The sequence below is a fragment of the Symphalangus syndactylus genome, chromosome 9 (genome assembly GCF_028878055.3).
Source record: "Symphalangus syndactylus isolate Jambi chromosome 9, NHGRI_mSymSyn1-v2.1_pri, whole genome shotgun sequence".
NCBI lineage: Eukaryota > Metazoa > Chordata > Mammalia > Primates > Hylobatidae > Symphalangus > Symphalangus syndactylus.
Window position 1 is genome coordinate 105,567,017 of NC_072431.2, and position 16,008 is coordinate 105,583,024.

At 42.6% G+C, this 16,008-nt stretch overlaps 1 protein-coding gene across 16 annotated transcripts in view; it reads left to right on the forward strand.

Moving 5' to 3' along the window:
* The window catches only part of OSBPL3 (oxysterol binding protein like 3), a 198,721-nt gene that overhangs the window by 62,868 nt on the left and 119,845 nt on the right, over window positions 1-16,008 (forward strand). For 12 of the 16 annotated variants that reach the window (XM_063609716.1, XM_063609719.1, XM_063609717.1 and 9 more), the window contains one exon: window positions 13,486-13,623. The exons of the other annotated variants lie outside the window; for them this stretch is intronic. The gene's annotated coding sequence lies outside the window, so the exon portion shown is untranslated. The remainder of the gene's footprint in view (window positions 1-13,485; window positions 13,624-16,008) is intronic. 16 annotated transcript variants of the gene reach the window in all.

The window sequence follows — 16,008 nt, forward strand, 5'->3', positions numbered from 1 at the left end:
AAGAAAAAAAAGTTCAAAGGAGAAAGTAAAATATTACCCAAAAAAGCTCAAGCAGAAGATAACAAATGTTATCATTTATTTCAGCCATGCCTCTGTACATACAGTGAGAGAGGAACAGAAGGATGGGTAGATAAGTGATGGGCAGAAATAATTGTGTAAGACTATGTTCAAACAAAACGTGGCTTTAAAAGTAAAACATTCAGTTTGATCTTACTTGAATTTAACAAAAGGGAAAGAAATTGTCCATCTTCTGAAAAGTAATTCTGTAGCATAAGAGTATTTGTTCTCTTAGGTTCAGAAAAGAGATGAAAACCATCACAAGGTTGGGAGTCAGGATGGATTGAGAATAACAGGACAACATGATAAACATCGAGTGCCTTCTCCCTCTGTCCCTGCCTGGCTTTCTGATGTATGCTGCTTGTTTTATTTTTGTTTTGTTAGGCTTTATACTTTTAACACTCTGTAGCTCTAATTTCCCCTGCGTATCCCTCCACCTATTTATTCCTAATCAATGTACTGTTAACCATTGGTCTTTTTACTATGGCTTTTCATTCTTAAAAATTTAATGGGCTGGGCATGGTGGCTCACGCCTGTAATCCTAGCACTTTGGGATGCCGAGATGGGTGGATCACTAGGTCAGAAGTTCGAGACCAGTCTGGCCAACATCATGGTGAAACCCCATCTCTACTAAAAATACAAAAATCAGCTGGGCATGATGGCAGCTGCCTGTAATTTCAACTACTCGGGAGGTCGAAGCAGGAGAATAGCTTGAACCCGGGAGGTGGAGGCTGCAATGAGCCAAGATTGTACCACTGCACTCCAGCCTGGGTGACAGAGTGAGACTGTCTCAAAAAAAAAAAAAAAAAAGAAATTAATGTTTGGTAGGCAACATGGTGAATTTTTTTTTTTTTTAAGAAAGGGGTTTTGGGTGCCATATTCTTTGAATTTGGAAACATTTCATGTTTGAGGATTATTATGTTTGGAATCATCTGTTGCCTTTATTTTTGAAAGACAACTTTTCTGTTGCCAAACTATCTTCTAAAGAGGTTGTTCACATTTCTTGTCTGCTAGCAATTTATGAAAATGCCCACCTTCCATGGGGGGAACTTTAAAGACTTTGCCTGAAATGATAGAACTCTATTGGGTAGTGGCTGAAGTAAGTTTGAGTTGTAAATCAGGGATCAGATTATGGAAAAACTTACATGTTGGAGAATCGCTATTTTCTTGGTGAGTTTCTCCTTTCTTTGACAGATTAACAACTTTCCAGCAGGCCAAATGAGAGCTATTAGGCAGCTTTGTGGAGCTGTGTGGGAACCCTCTTAAAAGATTTCTCATTCTCTCTCCCTGCCCACTGTGAAAAGGCACCTGGCTGACTGATGGTAGGTTTTGGTTGCCATCTGAAGATAGTAGAAAGTGGCAAATACTTTCGTCTACCAAAAAATTGGCATCTGATTTTTTTTAACTGATAACTTTTTTGGTTACGAAGTATGATCTTTTGCCTTGCCTGACAGCCTGTTGTCTTGATACTGAGCAGTCCTTATGAACCATTCCTAAACGATTTCCAGTTGAAGCTGTATGAGCTGAAGGGTCTGGTCCTTGTAGGGCAGCTCATCTCTTGTGGTGACACAGTTTGAAGGACCAATGAAGTTTACATTGGGCTTTTTACTAAAAAACCCTGCTGATCTCATGTAGAAAACCAATAGCCTGTTTCATCCTTTATTTCATTTTATCCAGACAATAGAGAAAATGGGAAAGAAAATTGCCCGGATGTGACTTCACACACTTAAGTTTTGACCATCTTACTTTGTGGTGACTCAGATGTACACCAGCCATCGACTTTTTCAGAGGAGGTGGAGCAGGATACACCTGGAAGATTTCAGGAGGCAGAAATGTGTCTAGGTTTGCCCATTTTGTGCTACTGAAAAAAGGGAGAAAATAAGTGGTTTAGAATGGTATGGTCTAAAACTTGGCTCTCCAGTATAGTAGATGCCAGTCATCTATGGCTATGTAAATTTCAATAATTTAAAATGAAATAAAATTTAAAATTGAGTTTCTTAGTTGCACTGGCCACATTTCATGTGTTCGCTGGGGCAAGTGGCTGGAAGCTACAGTATTGGACAGCATCAAGTTCTACTGGCTAGTAGATGCTACTGACCGGTAGAACTTGATGCTGTCCAATACTGGCTCTGCTGTCCAATGGCTGGCTCTGGTCTGGGTGCTGATCTTTTCTTTTCCATGATCCTGCAGGGTTCATTCCAGCCTTAAGAGTTGGGCTCTTGTCTCTTCTCTCTTGTTACCTCTACTTTCAGTCATTCTTCTGTTCCTATTCAGATGACAAGCTGCTTTCCATATTGCCTCGTTGGTATCCTGTTGATAACCCTCAGGGAAGCCCATTCGTGGTGGGAACTAGATCTTTGCACTGCAATGTTAAAAGAACAACCCTCTGGCCAACACCCAAGAGTCTGCATGTTCTTACCAAAGGATTGAATGGTGCTTGCGATTTTGACTCTTTGCGATTTTGATTCAAGCAGTAATGAATCTGCTCCTTAGGAAGGTTTCAATGCATACATGTAGAACTTTTACTTTATTTTGTAGAACTTTTACTTTACTTTACTTTAGCTCTGTTTTCCGTTTCTGGATGTATGTTTTTGACGGGATATGGTCCTTGGTCCTTGTCTTTGTCCTAATTGTATCCCCACTGACTGACCCTGTGACCTTAGTAAGATATTTAATTTCTCTGTGGCTCAGTTACCACATGACAATGCACTCCCAATCACAGCTTCAACTATTACGAAGATAAATGCCAAATGATAAGGGAGAAATTGTGAGGTCTGGGCTGAAAGGAATGTTTCCAGGGTTTTTAAGGGGTTCATGTGTCTTTTCATCTTTGTGCCCAATCCTAGATTCCCAGTGTCACTTTGTGATGTGTCTGTCACTATCAGACACATACCGGCCTTGGTCAGCTGATTGAACCCCACGCTAGACCGTGTCTGCTTCTTGTAAGTGACTTTATAAGGGAGTCAGGGTTTGTTGGTCAAGGAGCCCCCTTCTAAGTCTGACCTACCCAGCAGGAGTGGGATGCTCTGGTAGCAGGAGCCTGCTAGCCTGAGGGACAGGAGAAGAGAGTGTTGCTGCTGACTTAACTAGGAGACTTTTTCACCCCATGTTCTCATGCTTCCCACCTGCCGAGTCTGGAGGTCTGCCAGGGCTTCCTGCCTGGGGTTTCAGTGATCTAATGCAGTGTCACAAACAACCCCAAAACTTGGTAAATTGAGACAATGACGATGAACTGATAGGTTAATGGCAATGTTTATGTATCCCTGACATTTTTAATTTGGGTGGGACTTGATGAAAAGACATAGTTTCTGCTCTACTCAGTGGCAACTGGGGCAGCAGGAAGGCTGGAGGCTGGGACATTTGAATGCTTGCTCAGTCACATGTCTGAGGGTTGATGCTGGTTATCGGCTGAGGTGAGGCAGTCGCCGTTCTTTTCCAAATGGATCTCTCCACGTGTTCTTTCCATGTTGGCTAGCTTGAGCTTACTCACATCGTGGTGGCTGAGTTGAAGGGTAAGCACCCTGAGACAACAGGACAAGTGGAAGTTACATTGCCATTTCTAATGCAGCCTCAGAAGTCACGAAGCATCATTTCTGCCATAATTAGAAGCCACTCAGATTCAAAGGATGGGAATATAGAAACCACCTATTGATGAAGAAGTGTCACGGTCACTTTGTTAGAGGAGCATGTGGGATGGGATGTACATTGGTGTGGTCATCTTTGAAAAATACATCTTCCACACCAAGTAATGATGAATCAGAACTGACATCAGCTTGCTCTAAGCCATAAATAAGCCTTGATATCTGCCTTGGGTCTGGAGACTGGGTGCTTCTCATTTTCAGGAGCTATGATTGTCATTGTTCTGTGCTGGGGCTGTTCTGTCTTTGGGTTTGAGGATGGGAGAGTTGCCTTTTGCATGGTACTCAGAGTTCTTTGATGAAAAATGGTAAGCACAGGATGGTTTATTAGAATGCCCTTAATGTGCTAAACTCCCTAAATCAATGGATGTCTGCAGTGAATCTGCAACATGGGGGAATATGCAAGGAAGATCAGGGCCCTGGTTGCTGAATTTGATTTTTAAAATTAATTTGATGGAATCCAGCTTAGAGTTTTAACACATTACTTACATCCTACATTTTGACTTACATTTTCTGATTTGTAAATCCTATGAACTATTATTTTTTGGTAACATTCTCACTAGATGTAAACTCCTAAAGAATTAGGATCCATCTTTCCACAAATTTTTAAAGTTTGATAAATGGATACTTGAGAATATTTTCTTACTTCGGAGATAAAATTTAGTAAAAGCCTTCTAGCAGCTAGTGTGAAGGGGAGGGAACACAGGTTATCAATTTGATAAACAAATAACCTACCACCTACCGTGTCAATTAAGAAAAAACAAAACAAGAATGAGACAGTCTTCAAATTGCTTTTGATCTATACACTCTACTGGAGAGAATAAAATAACCATGTCATTGTTAGCATTGGGAACAGAGGTGCTTTTAGATTTTTCTTGCCTTTTTAGCTCTAGTCTACCAGTAACCACCCCACCTTTTTAAAGCCTGTTTTCTCTTCCTTTTCCTTTTATGTCTCTCTTTTTTCCAGTTTGTACTAGTTTAAAAGTGTCTCAGGTTAAGTTTTTTGCAGTAATCTTTCTTTCCCCTAGAAGTGAGTAAAACTTCCTGTATCCCTTTTTCTCCCCACCTACGTTCCTTAAATTAGTGATTCTCTTACAAGGAATTGTTTATTATCGCCCCTACAGTTTTGGAAGGATACCTCCAAAATATATCTTGGGGACTTAGATTTATAGAATTTGTTTTAAGCTTAGATTCTGAGTCCCAGGGTTATTTTTAGTTAAGTGGACAAACAAACTTGAAGTGTGTACATCTGATACATGACCCACTAGGGTATTTTGTTTCTTGTTATTTGAGTGTTCAGTTAGCACTTATAGAGCATTACCCACTGTTAGCAGGCTGTTTACATTTCTGAAAAGATGATAAGTTGATTTTTATAGGAAATAGGGAAGTTTTAAAACTTCATACTCACATTTCATAGTAACTCAATTGATAGTCTTTTTAGATAAGTAATGAAATGCTGTCTGTGGTTGCCAATTGTTAAAACTCTACCAAGCTTCTGCAAGCAGTTGTCGGTTAAGGGAGCGTAATAACACCCACTGATAAAATTCAAACCACCAGATGTTATTTTAAGTTCTTGGGTGGTGCTATCTTTTCTTACCTTTAAACTGCTAAGTCACATCCTGCTTTGCATTTCAATTTGGTATAAATTGGATGCAGCAGACATAGATCTGGCATAAGATGCTCAAACAAAATTAAATACCAAAATTAAAGAAGGCAGTTCTGTGGAGTAAATCTGTCATTTCTGGATGCAAGATTATGTTAGAGCAGTGGCTCAACCCTTACTGTGTATTCAAATCACCTGGGAGCGTCTCAGGATGCCTTTGCCCTGGCCTCATCCCCAGTGTCTGGACCAGTTGGTATGAAATGGCACCAGGCTTTGGGATTTTGTAGAAGCTTCCCAGGGTGATCCTGTCATGCAGCCGGGGTTGAGAAATGTTGCAGGAGGTGCCCCTCCCTGCCCAGCTCACAGCTTTGTCCTCCATGCTTCTCTCTACCTAGTCAAGCCCTATCCACATCTTCACGGCTCCCTGCAGGCCACCTCTTCCTAAGCTTTTTCTCACAACTCCAGCCCCACTGAGCTCTTCCCTTGTGACTGCCCATAGCACCTACCAGATGGCCCATCCTGGGGTGTCTTCTGTCTTGTTTCATTTGTGACATCTTATCTCCTTGATCACAGTGGTTTCCTCCTTGGATTAAGTTTCTGTCACTTAGTTTCCATCACTGAAGGGTTAGCACAGCAGTGGACACATAGTAGTTACTTTATAGGATATATACTGAATTGAGTTTTCATCAGTGTGCCTGTCTTCTTTTGGTCACCTGTCTTTCCACTGTAGCTTCCTTTATTAGCCCACATTTATTCATAAGTATTTCTTCCTTGTAAGGTGTGGAAGGACAGGTAAGAGTAGCTAAGCTGCAGAAGGAGGAGGAAAACTCAGCCCATTTCTGATTTCTTCATTCAGGAATGCAGGAGTTGTCATAGGCCCTATGGACTCATCTCTCTCCATTCAGAACATTGATTCATCCTGATCTGTAGTGACTCTTGGGACCACATGGGTGACAAATGCTTTACGAAGGGGGCTGGCTTGCTGGAGAAGGTGAAAATGATTTGAGGATTGGATCTCTACCATCTATCCTATTTTAAGAATTTGGGATTATTTCAGGCCAGGGTAATATACACCTTCAAATTGAAAATAGTAGCTTTCAGCCGGCCACGGTGGCTCACACCTGTAATCTTAGCACTTTGGGAGGCTGAGGCAGGTGGATCACCTGAGGTCAGAAGTTCCAGACCAGCCTGACCAACATGGCGAAACCCCGTCTCTTCTAAAAAGTACAAAAATTAGCCAGCCGTGGTGATGTGTGCCTGTAATCCCAGCTACTCAGGAGACTGAGGCAGGAGAATTGCTTGAACCTGGGAGGCGGAGGTTGCAGTGAGCTGAGATCACGCCACTGTGCTCCAGCCTGGGCGAGAAAAGTGAGACTCTGTCTCAAAAAAAAAAAAAAAAAAAAAAAAAGAGGAAAGAAAAAATAGTAGTGTTCCTTATTTTCTCAAATAATGAAAAGGATTCTCGTTGCCAGAGGTTCCTGTTGCTGGCACAGGAAGCTGGCCAGGACAGAGGTGATTGGCAGCTTTCTGTTAAGACGTACAGAGGTGACCTAACGTTCCTAATTTGAAGGCATGCCAGCTTCGAAGGCCAATGTTATTTGTACTATACCTGTGTAACTGAGAGATTCAAAAATTAAGTAACGTTAACAAGATTAAAGTTTATTTCTCTCTTATGTAACTGTTCAGATATTGTTATTCCTTGGCTGGCATGGTGACACTATGGTCTTCAACCAGTGGCTTTCATTTCTGGGTCCAGCTATCACCACCTCCCAGCCCTCAGGAATGGGGAAAGGGCAGGGAACATGTGTATTTCTTTTTAGGATCATGACCTGGAAGACAGATAGCTCTGCTCACATCTCATTGGCAGCCCTTAGTCATAAGCCCCCACCAAGCTGCAAAGAATGCTAGAAGTGAAAGCCTCTTATTAGATGCCCATGAACCAAATTAAAACTCAAGAGTTCTATTATTAAAGAAGGAGAGAGTGGATATTGCTGGATAACAAGCCAAGGCATGCATGCCAACTTACCAAAATATCATATCTATCAGTTATCACCCCTGTTCACTGGTTTGCGTAAAAATACACTAAATGTCAAAAGAAACCTCAAATGTATCATGAGTTCTGTGAAGACGTGGTAGGAAAGTAAAGAACTTGAGGGGGATGTTTCATGTCTCTACTTTTCGGGGAAAGGTAGACCATGAGCTTGAAGAGGACATGGAAAGTATACACGTAACTACAGCACAGATAGTGTTGATAAGCAGAGTTTGGTTTGTGGAGCAGGCTCTTGCCATCTTTTGAGGACAAGTGTGTTTGGCAAGAGATTTGTTAACCTGTTTAAGAGAGTTGAACTGAAATTTGATGGGAAGGAAAAAACGTTAAAACTTGATTGGCTAGGGAAAAACTGGCAGAGCAAAGATAAAAAGACCAATAACAGAGGAGGAGAACATCAGTAATTTCTTTTTAAAAAAGCCTGGGCAGCTGGCTGGTAATAATACCTGCAGCTCTTTGCCATTGTGCAGCTTATGAGAATGAAGCAAAATAAACTTGAAACATTAAAACTTGGATATAGATAGCATCACTGGATCTGTCTCACCACAGTTGGCACGGTTCTCGTGACTAGAATATGATTTTAGAAGGGGATGTTTTACTGTAAAGAAGCAGTCTTGGGGAAATCTAGACCTTAATGATGAATCCCTGGGTAAGGGGGCATGGTAGGGAAGAAAGATTGTAGTAGGATCAGTATTATGGATGGCCAAATGGAGGCTATGGAGGGTGCTTTCTTCTCAGAAACTGAAACTTTAGAATGAATACCACATGTGCTGATAAAAAGGAGATTCAATCAGATAATCACCCACTGGATGTTTCATTCGGCTAACTTCTGATAAACTCTTGACTTGTTTTGCCGATCATTTAATTTTTAAGAAGACTGAAAAAATAATGCAGAGAATGATAGCTCTGGGTTTCTTTCTGAGCCAACAAGGAAGCATTAACCAGTGATGGAAAGTGGCAGGAACCAGGAAATGAAATCCCCAAAGAAGGATGCTTTGGGCATAACATCTCTATGGTACTAGAAATATTTGAAACAAGTCAGAGAAGAGAGAAATGATGTCTCTTGTGGCCAAAGACTTAAAATGGCAAGGAGATCTCACAAGGAAGGAATAGCTGAAATATTCTGAAATACATAAGTAATCCCAAATGATTCCAGTGAACAGTAAAGACAGAAGTCTCCTATGGGAATAAATAAATGTGCTCACACAGAGAACTCTTTCCTCGGCTCAACAAAGATTGCTACCAGTCTTTGTAAGTTACTTTCCACAGAATGTAGAGGTGAATAAAATGCAGTCCTGAGTGAGATATAGACCCAACATCTAGCAGTCAGGATATGAAGAGTGAGTCAGAGTGCAGGAAACGTGACTAATACTTTCAGGTAGCACAAAAGTAAAGCAGAGTCCAAGAGGAAACAAACCCATCTGGGGTGGGAGAGGGGTTGAGAAAAGGCTTCATGGAAAAGGCAATGCTGAAAGTGATCTTCGGAAGATGGAGGACTTTGCCACAGATGGAAGAGAGAAAGTGGGTTAGGAGGGTGCTCCATGAAGAAGGACTCACTAGGACAAAGGGAGAGTGCCGAATGCAGGGTGTGTATATGTGAGTTGTTAGAGATGAAGTTTGAGTAATAACAGCCGAAGTGTAACTGAGTGATGTCTGGCAAGGACTATGCTGAGTGTTTTACATACATTATTTTAGTCAATCTTCACAAAACCCTGTGAGGTTAGTACAGTTATTCATGCCTGCTTTCACATGACGAAGCAACTCAGACATTTAGCCACAGAGTAAGTGAGAGGTAGAGTCAGAGTCCAAAACCAGTGAGATGCAACTATGAAGTGGAGGGTTTTGCCTGCCAGGCCTTGCTATTTTACTTAAGCCTGTAGGTATTGGGAATTTGGAGCAGGGGAGAGCCTGGCGATAAATTGAACTAGAGAATGAATGCAAGGATTGAAGTGCTGGGAGAGAAAATGTGGAGTCAATTGCAGGGCCTAATGGTGGTCTAAAATGTATAGGTTGTTTTGAGAATAGAAGAATATAAAACACATTGGGGGGTGATGAGGTCAGTGTCAGGGAGAGATAGAATCTACACTACTGGGGGCTCTGGGAGAGGGAGTTTGGTTGGATTAGTAGAGAGTGGGTGTCTTAATCAGAGTCAGGGAAGCCAGTGGCAAGTATTAATATCAGCATGAGGGAGTAATGAGCATAGGCTTGCTGTTCCAGTGATGAATCCAGGGGCCAACACCAGGCTGGGGACTGGAGTGGGGGTAGGGAGCAGGGTAGAGGCTTTACTAAGGTAAGGGGCCTGTAAGATGATGAAGAGCTGAAGTGCATAGAGAGAAGTGGATGAGGGACAAAACTCTGGTGAGTGCCCATGGAACTGGGAGAGAAAAAGAGGAGACAGTAAGCAACACTTTAAAGTTAAGAGGTATCAGCACTCCTGTGTTCACAGAAGCACTGTTGATGATAGCCAAGATGTAGAAACAACCTAAATGTCCATCAACAGATGAATGTGTGAAGACACTGTGGTAGGAACAGAGTGGCCAATGGCCTGGAGAGCAACATGTCCATGTGTGATTGTGACAACTGCAATAAATACCTCACTCATGACTCTTTATCTGTGCAAAAGATACTCTACGGTGATATCTGCAAAGAAAATTTGAAAGACTGCTGTCAGAATGGGGTGGAAGAGCAGGCTCAGAGCCTGATGGACGAAACAATGGCTGCACTTCAACAAGGAAAGGTTCCTCCTACTCCATTCTCTGCCTCTCCCCAGCAGTGGCAATGATCCCACTTCCCCCCAAGTCTCCCGGCTTCTCTTTGCCCTGGTATGATGCCTGCACCTCCTATAAGGGCCCCTCCCATGATGTCAGTGATGGGTTCTCCTCCTTCTGGGATGATGCCAGTGGGACCTGCTCCTGGAATGAGGCTGCCATGGGAGGTCACATGCCAATGATGCCTAGGCCCCCAGTGATGGAACCTTCTACCTGCTCCATGATGATGCCTGCTGAGCCCAGAATGACTCACTATGCAGATGAGGACAGGAGGGAGGCCTCTTTATATTAGTTTCCCATTACTTGTTCTGCTTCACCAGGAGATCATGGTGCTGTGACTCTGGGTGTTTTCTTTTTTTTTTTTGAGATGGAGTCTGACCCAGGCTGGAGTTCAGTGGCACAATCTCAGCTCACAGCAACATCCGCCTCCCAGATTCAAGCAATTCTCCTGCCTCAGCCTCCCAAATAGCTGGGATTACAGGTCCCCACCACCACACTTGGCTAACTTTTGTATTTTTAGTAGAGACAGGGTTTCAACCATGTTGGCCAGGCTGGTCTTGAACTCCTGACCTCAAGTGATCCACCCACCTCGGCCTCCCAAAGTGCTGAGATTACAGGCATGAGCGACCGCACCTGGCCACTGGGTGTTTTCTTAACAACATGGCAAGGAAGACTTACGCCCTCTTCCTATCAAAGAGAATAGTTTTGGAGCCCATACTCACCAGTATGGAGTCATGACTCTTAGCCCTGGACGCCTGTCAGAATGTCCTATGGAGCTTATTCCACTTCAGTCATGGACTCTGGGCTGGGGCCTGGGCAGCAGTATTTTGTAAAAGCTCTTCACTAGTTTGCAGCCAGGGTTGATAATAATTGGTCTAGACTTTTCAGAAATTTCCTTTCTGTTTCTAATAATCTTCACAGAATCTACCCAATTTTCATTTTCTGATACCTATCTCACTCTCCCTCATCTGGCATAGCTGTCAGGTCCCATGAAGACTGAAGTCATTCAGTCCCCTCATCTGTTTGGGCTAAATTGGTATCCAGAACCCATTTAGCAAAGCTGGGTGCACATTTCCTATCTCTTCTCTGTCGTGGGTTTCAAGTTTGTCTTCTCTGTGGTTATTTTATTCTTTCCTGTTAGTATGTCTCCTTTAAGAAAAAAGATGGAAAACAAGTGGGATTGGAGCAATCCTCTTGAACCCCGAGGCTTCGTGAAGAGAGTTTCCACACCCAGAAGCTTATCTTCTATTTGTGCATCTGGCTCTGGCTATGTGTCCATAAAGCCCTTTAGTTTTCACCACTGCTGTTTGCAAGCCTTGGCTTGCTCCTGATACCGGTCCTCCAGGCATTATTCCAGCATGGTTGTGCAACACTCTTGATTATAAGCCTGGCAGTACACTGTTCTAGTTCCTCTTAACTTTATACACACACACACACACACACACACACACACACCCCTGTATATTATGATTAGAACACTTAACTGAAACTCTGTATCCATTAAACAATAACTGGCATTCTCCCCTCCCCCTAGCCCCTGACAGCCACCATTCTCCTTTCTGTTTCTATGAATTTGATTATTTTAAATATCTCATGTAAGTGGAATCATGCAGTATTTGTCCTTCTGTGACTGGCTTATTTCACCCAGCGTAATGTCTTCCAGAGTCATCCGTGTTATTGCCCATTGTAAGATTTCTTTAGTTTTTTACGGCTGAATAATATTCTGTTGTATGTACAGCTGTACGGGGTACTAGTTCGGTGATCGCCACAAATACCAAATTTCATGGATGTTCAAGTTCCTGATATAAAATGGCACAATATTCGCACATAACCTATGCACATCCTCCTGTATATTTAAACCATTTCTAGATTACTTACAATACCTAACACAGTGTAAATGCTATGTAAATAGTTGCTATACTGTATTGTTTTAAAATCTGTATATTTTCATTGTTGTATTGTTATTGCTGGAATACTTTTGCTCTGTGGTTGGCTAAATCCACGGATGTGAAACCTGCAGATACTGCGGGCTGACTGTATATACCACATTTTCTTTTCACTAAAAGAGTTGACGGTTACATTTTAACATTTCAACTGTACTTTTTCTGTCCCACTTCTCCCCTCCAAAACTACTCTCTTTGATAGGAAGAGGGAGTAAGTCTTCCTTGTCATGCTGTTAAGAAAACATCCAGTGGCCAGGTGCAGTGACTCACACCTGTAATCCCAGCACTCTGGGAGGCTGAGGTGGACGGATCACTTGAGGTCAGGAGTTTGAGACCAGCCTGGCCAACATGGTGAAACCCCATCTCTACTAAAAATACAAAAATCAGCCAGCTGTGGTGGCATATACCTGCAATCCCAGCTACTCGGGAGGCTGAGACATGAGAATTGCTTGAACCTGGGAGGCAGAGGTTGCAGTGAGCCGAGATCTCACCACTGCACTCCAGTCTGGGTGACAGAGTGAGACTCTGTCTCAAAAAAAAAAAAAAAAAATTGGTGGTGAGAACATGGTAGCCAGTGAGGAGGACACAGCCTGATGAAGTCAACTCTACAGCAAAACCCACTGTCCCGAGTGACGTCTATGGTCAGGGGTCAGGGGACATGTGCCAGTAGTGAGGCCCATGTGACCAGGAGGAGGGACTCAGCATTGGAGCAAAGCCCTGGGCATTCAGGTATTGAGTGTTGGCAGACACAGGGGTGGATGTGTAGCAAACATCTTTCTCTTTTTTTAAGGAGGATGTCAGACTTCTGAAAAGTCCGCTTGAGGTATTCATCAACATATCTATTTGGTGATACCCTTGTGAACAAGGTAGAAAATCAAGATCTGAGTCAATAGCATTTCTTCTGGTGAAGGATAGGGTTACATTTGCATAAAAATCATTTGGAAATGATCTTTCCCTCCTTCTCCCAATCTGCCTGCAAGTGCGCTCTCCCAGGAATCCTGTCAGCTTTGAATTGTCTATTGGTGAACTTCAAAAGGCTAGTAGTAAGCAACATTGGCCACTTGGGTCTCTCTTGATCTCTTCCTTTCTTCACTGGCAAGTATCTTTGATATGTGGCTTTCTGATTCTGTGAGCTAGAGGCTATTATTTGTGAGTCCACTCTTTCCTCATTTTTCACTTGTTCTAAGGATGTTTGTGGCCATAGGAACTGTCAAGTTGAGGCTGGGAGCCATAGGGCTCACCTAGAAGATGAAATGGAAGGCATCCTAGTGTCGGAAGCCAAGTATTAGGTTGGTACACAAGTCATTGTGGTTTTTGCCGGTTAGAAAACCACCAGTACCAGAACATCTTGCCAACAGCCCAGCAGCACCTTATCTTACTGTCTAACTTAAGAAAAAGTATTTTATTTATACATTGTCTTATTCCACAGAGTTTTTGAAGTGGCCTCTGATAATACACATACTGCACATGGAAACAGTCCGTAGTTGAGAGAATTGGAGCACAGCGACAACAGAGGGAAGCCAAGCACAGAGAAATACTCATCTCTTGCTACTGAAGATTATCAATGGTGAGCCATCAGTTTGACCCTCTGTCCATCCTAGTACCTCAGACAAAGAGGAAGGTGCTCTGTTCACAGTCTCTAAAAGCTAAGAATAAGTCAGTCGTTTAGGTGTGGCATTCAAGAGTCCTTTCTTTATTATTACTTTTCTCTTGTAAATGACCATAAAAAAGACATTTAAAGGAAGCCTCTGTGCAGTGTAAGTTGGTGTGGCCATTTTGAATAGCAATTTGGAATATCTAGTAAAACTAAAACTAGTCCTACCTTAAGATGCAGCAGTTCCACTTGCTTTAGAAAATTATCATCACAGTCTCACAGGGAGCAGATACAAGGTTGTTCATTGCATCAGCATTTTTAATAGGAAAGAGTCAGAAACATCTGAACGAGTAAGTTCAAGACATAGTCATGTTGCAGGAATGGAACGGAATGTGTGTTTTCGTGTGTGCAATAATTTTCAGTGAAAATAAGCCAGCTGCAGAAAGAAGTTAAGTTTAAAAAAACCCAGAAAAATGGTGGGTATATATGTGTGGAGACCTATTAATTTTGGATGATAGTAATATGGATACTTGTATATATCCTTTACATTTTTCTGATTAAAAGAGTGAAATACCCATTGTGATATTGTGCAGGATAGTGACCAGTACATCCTACACTACCTAACTTATAGCAATGTGATTGCCTTCTGCTAAATGGTCTTGTATGCATTAGCTCATCTAATGACCTCAACAACCCCTTTCAGGGAGATCCTTTAATTATTCCCATTTTACAAATGAAAAATTGAGATCTAGAGAGACTAAAAACTTACCTAAAGCAACTTAGTAAGGCTGGCCTTGAACCTGAGCAGTTTGAGTCCACAGCTTTTAGTCTTTATTATACTGCTGTACAAAATTTCCCAGTATCGTACAGTGGGTTGGTTATTTATTTATTGACAGCAATTATCTCATTGTAGGCCACGGTCATACTCCTAGAAGACAATGCAGGGAAAGCAGTTCTTAGAGATCAGAATAGGGTAGTTCTATTATCAGTTGATATAGCTTGAGCTTGGTGCACACATTGTCTTGTCTTTTTGGATCATTTAATGGTGGCTCACAGCCCAGAAGCACCTTGTCAACCCTGGTCCTACACCAGAAATACCTGTGGAGGTTTAGGAATACCAAAGCCTGGCCCCACCAGAGATTTCAACATAATAGACCTAGGATAGGGTCTGTTTATCAGCATTTTAAAAAGTGTCTCACATAGTTTCATTATGCACTCAGAGTGTGATCCACTGAATGATAAAGTCTGGACAGTACATAGTTCAAAGTTATAATGTCTGGCAAGAGCCTGGTGCATGGGTGTTTTGTGTTGAGGATCAAGGACAGGTCTGTATGTGTTGACTTTTATGACCAGATTGCAGCTAATGTCCTATGAAATTACGGCTCTTAATCAGGATAAGGGAATGCATCTTAGCAGGATAGAACTGTCTTACCGACTCTGTCCTCTTTTTTTTTTCCGAGATGGAGTCTTGCTCTGTCACCCAGGCTAGAGTACAGTGGCGCCATCTCGGCTCACTGCAACCTCCGCCTCCTGGGTTCAAGCAATTCTCCTGCTTCAACCTCCCAAATAGCTGGGATTACAGGTGCCTGCCACCGCGCCTGGCTAATTTTTGTTATTTTTAGTAGAGACGGGGTTTCTCCATGTTGGCCAGGCTGTCTTGAACTCCTGACCTCGTGATCTGCCTGCCTCAGCCTCCCAAAGTGCTGGGATTATAAGCGTGAGCCACCGCACCTGGCCATCTCTCTCTCTCTCTTTTTTTTTTTTTTTGTTGAGATAAGGTCTGGCTCTGTCTCCCAGACTGGAGTGCAGTGGCAAAATCTCAGCTCACTGCAACCTCCGCCTTCCAGACTCAAGTCATCCTCCCACTTCAGCCTCCCCAGTAGCTGATACTACGGGTGTGCACTAGCACGCCCAGCTAATTTTTGTATTAGGTTGGTGCCAATGGCAAAATCTGCACTTGCTTTCACACCAACCTAATATTTTTTGTAAAGACGGGGGTTTCACCTTGTTGCCCAGGCTGGTCTTGAACTCGTGAGCTCAAGCGATCCACCCACCTTGGCCTCCTAAAGTGCTGGGATTACAGGCATGAGCCACCATGCCCGGCCAGGCAACTCTGTCTTTTAGTTTTCTGGAGAGCTGATTGAGGAATTTTGCCATGATGACGAAGCTTGGGAGTGGAGACTGGAAGCACATGTATCTGGTACTTGCCATCCCTTGATTAAGGAGTAGCTAACCAGTGGGACAAAATCTTTCTCACAAAAGAACTCAGGGTCTACTCCAATCCCTGACAAATGTACAGTAAGTCCTCATGTATCTTCATTGATGAGTTCTTAGAAACTGTGACTTCAAGTGAAATGA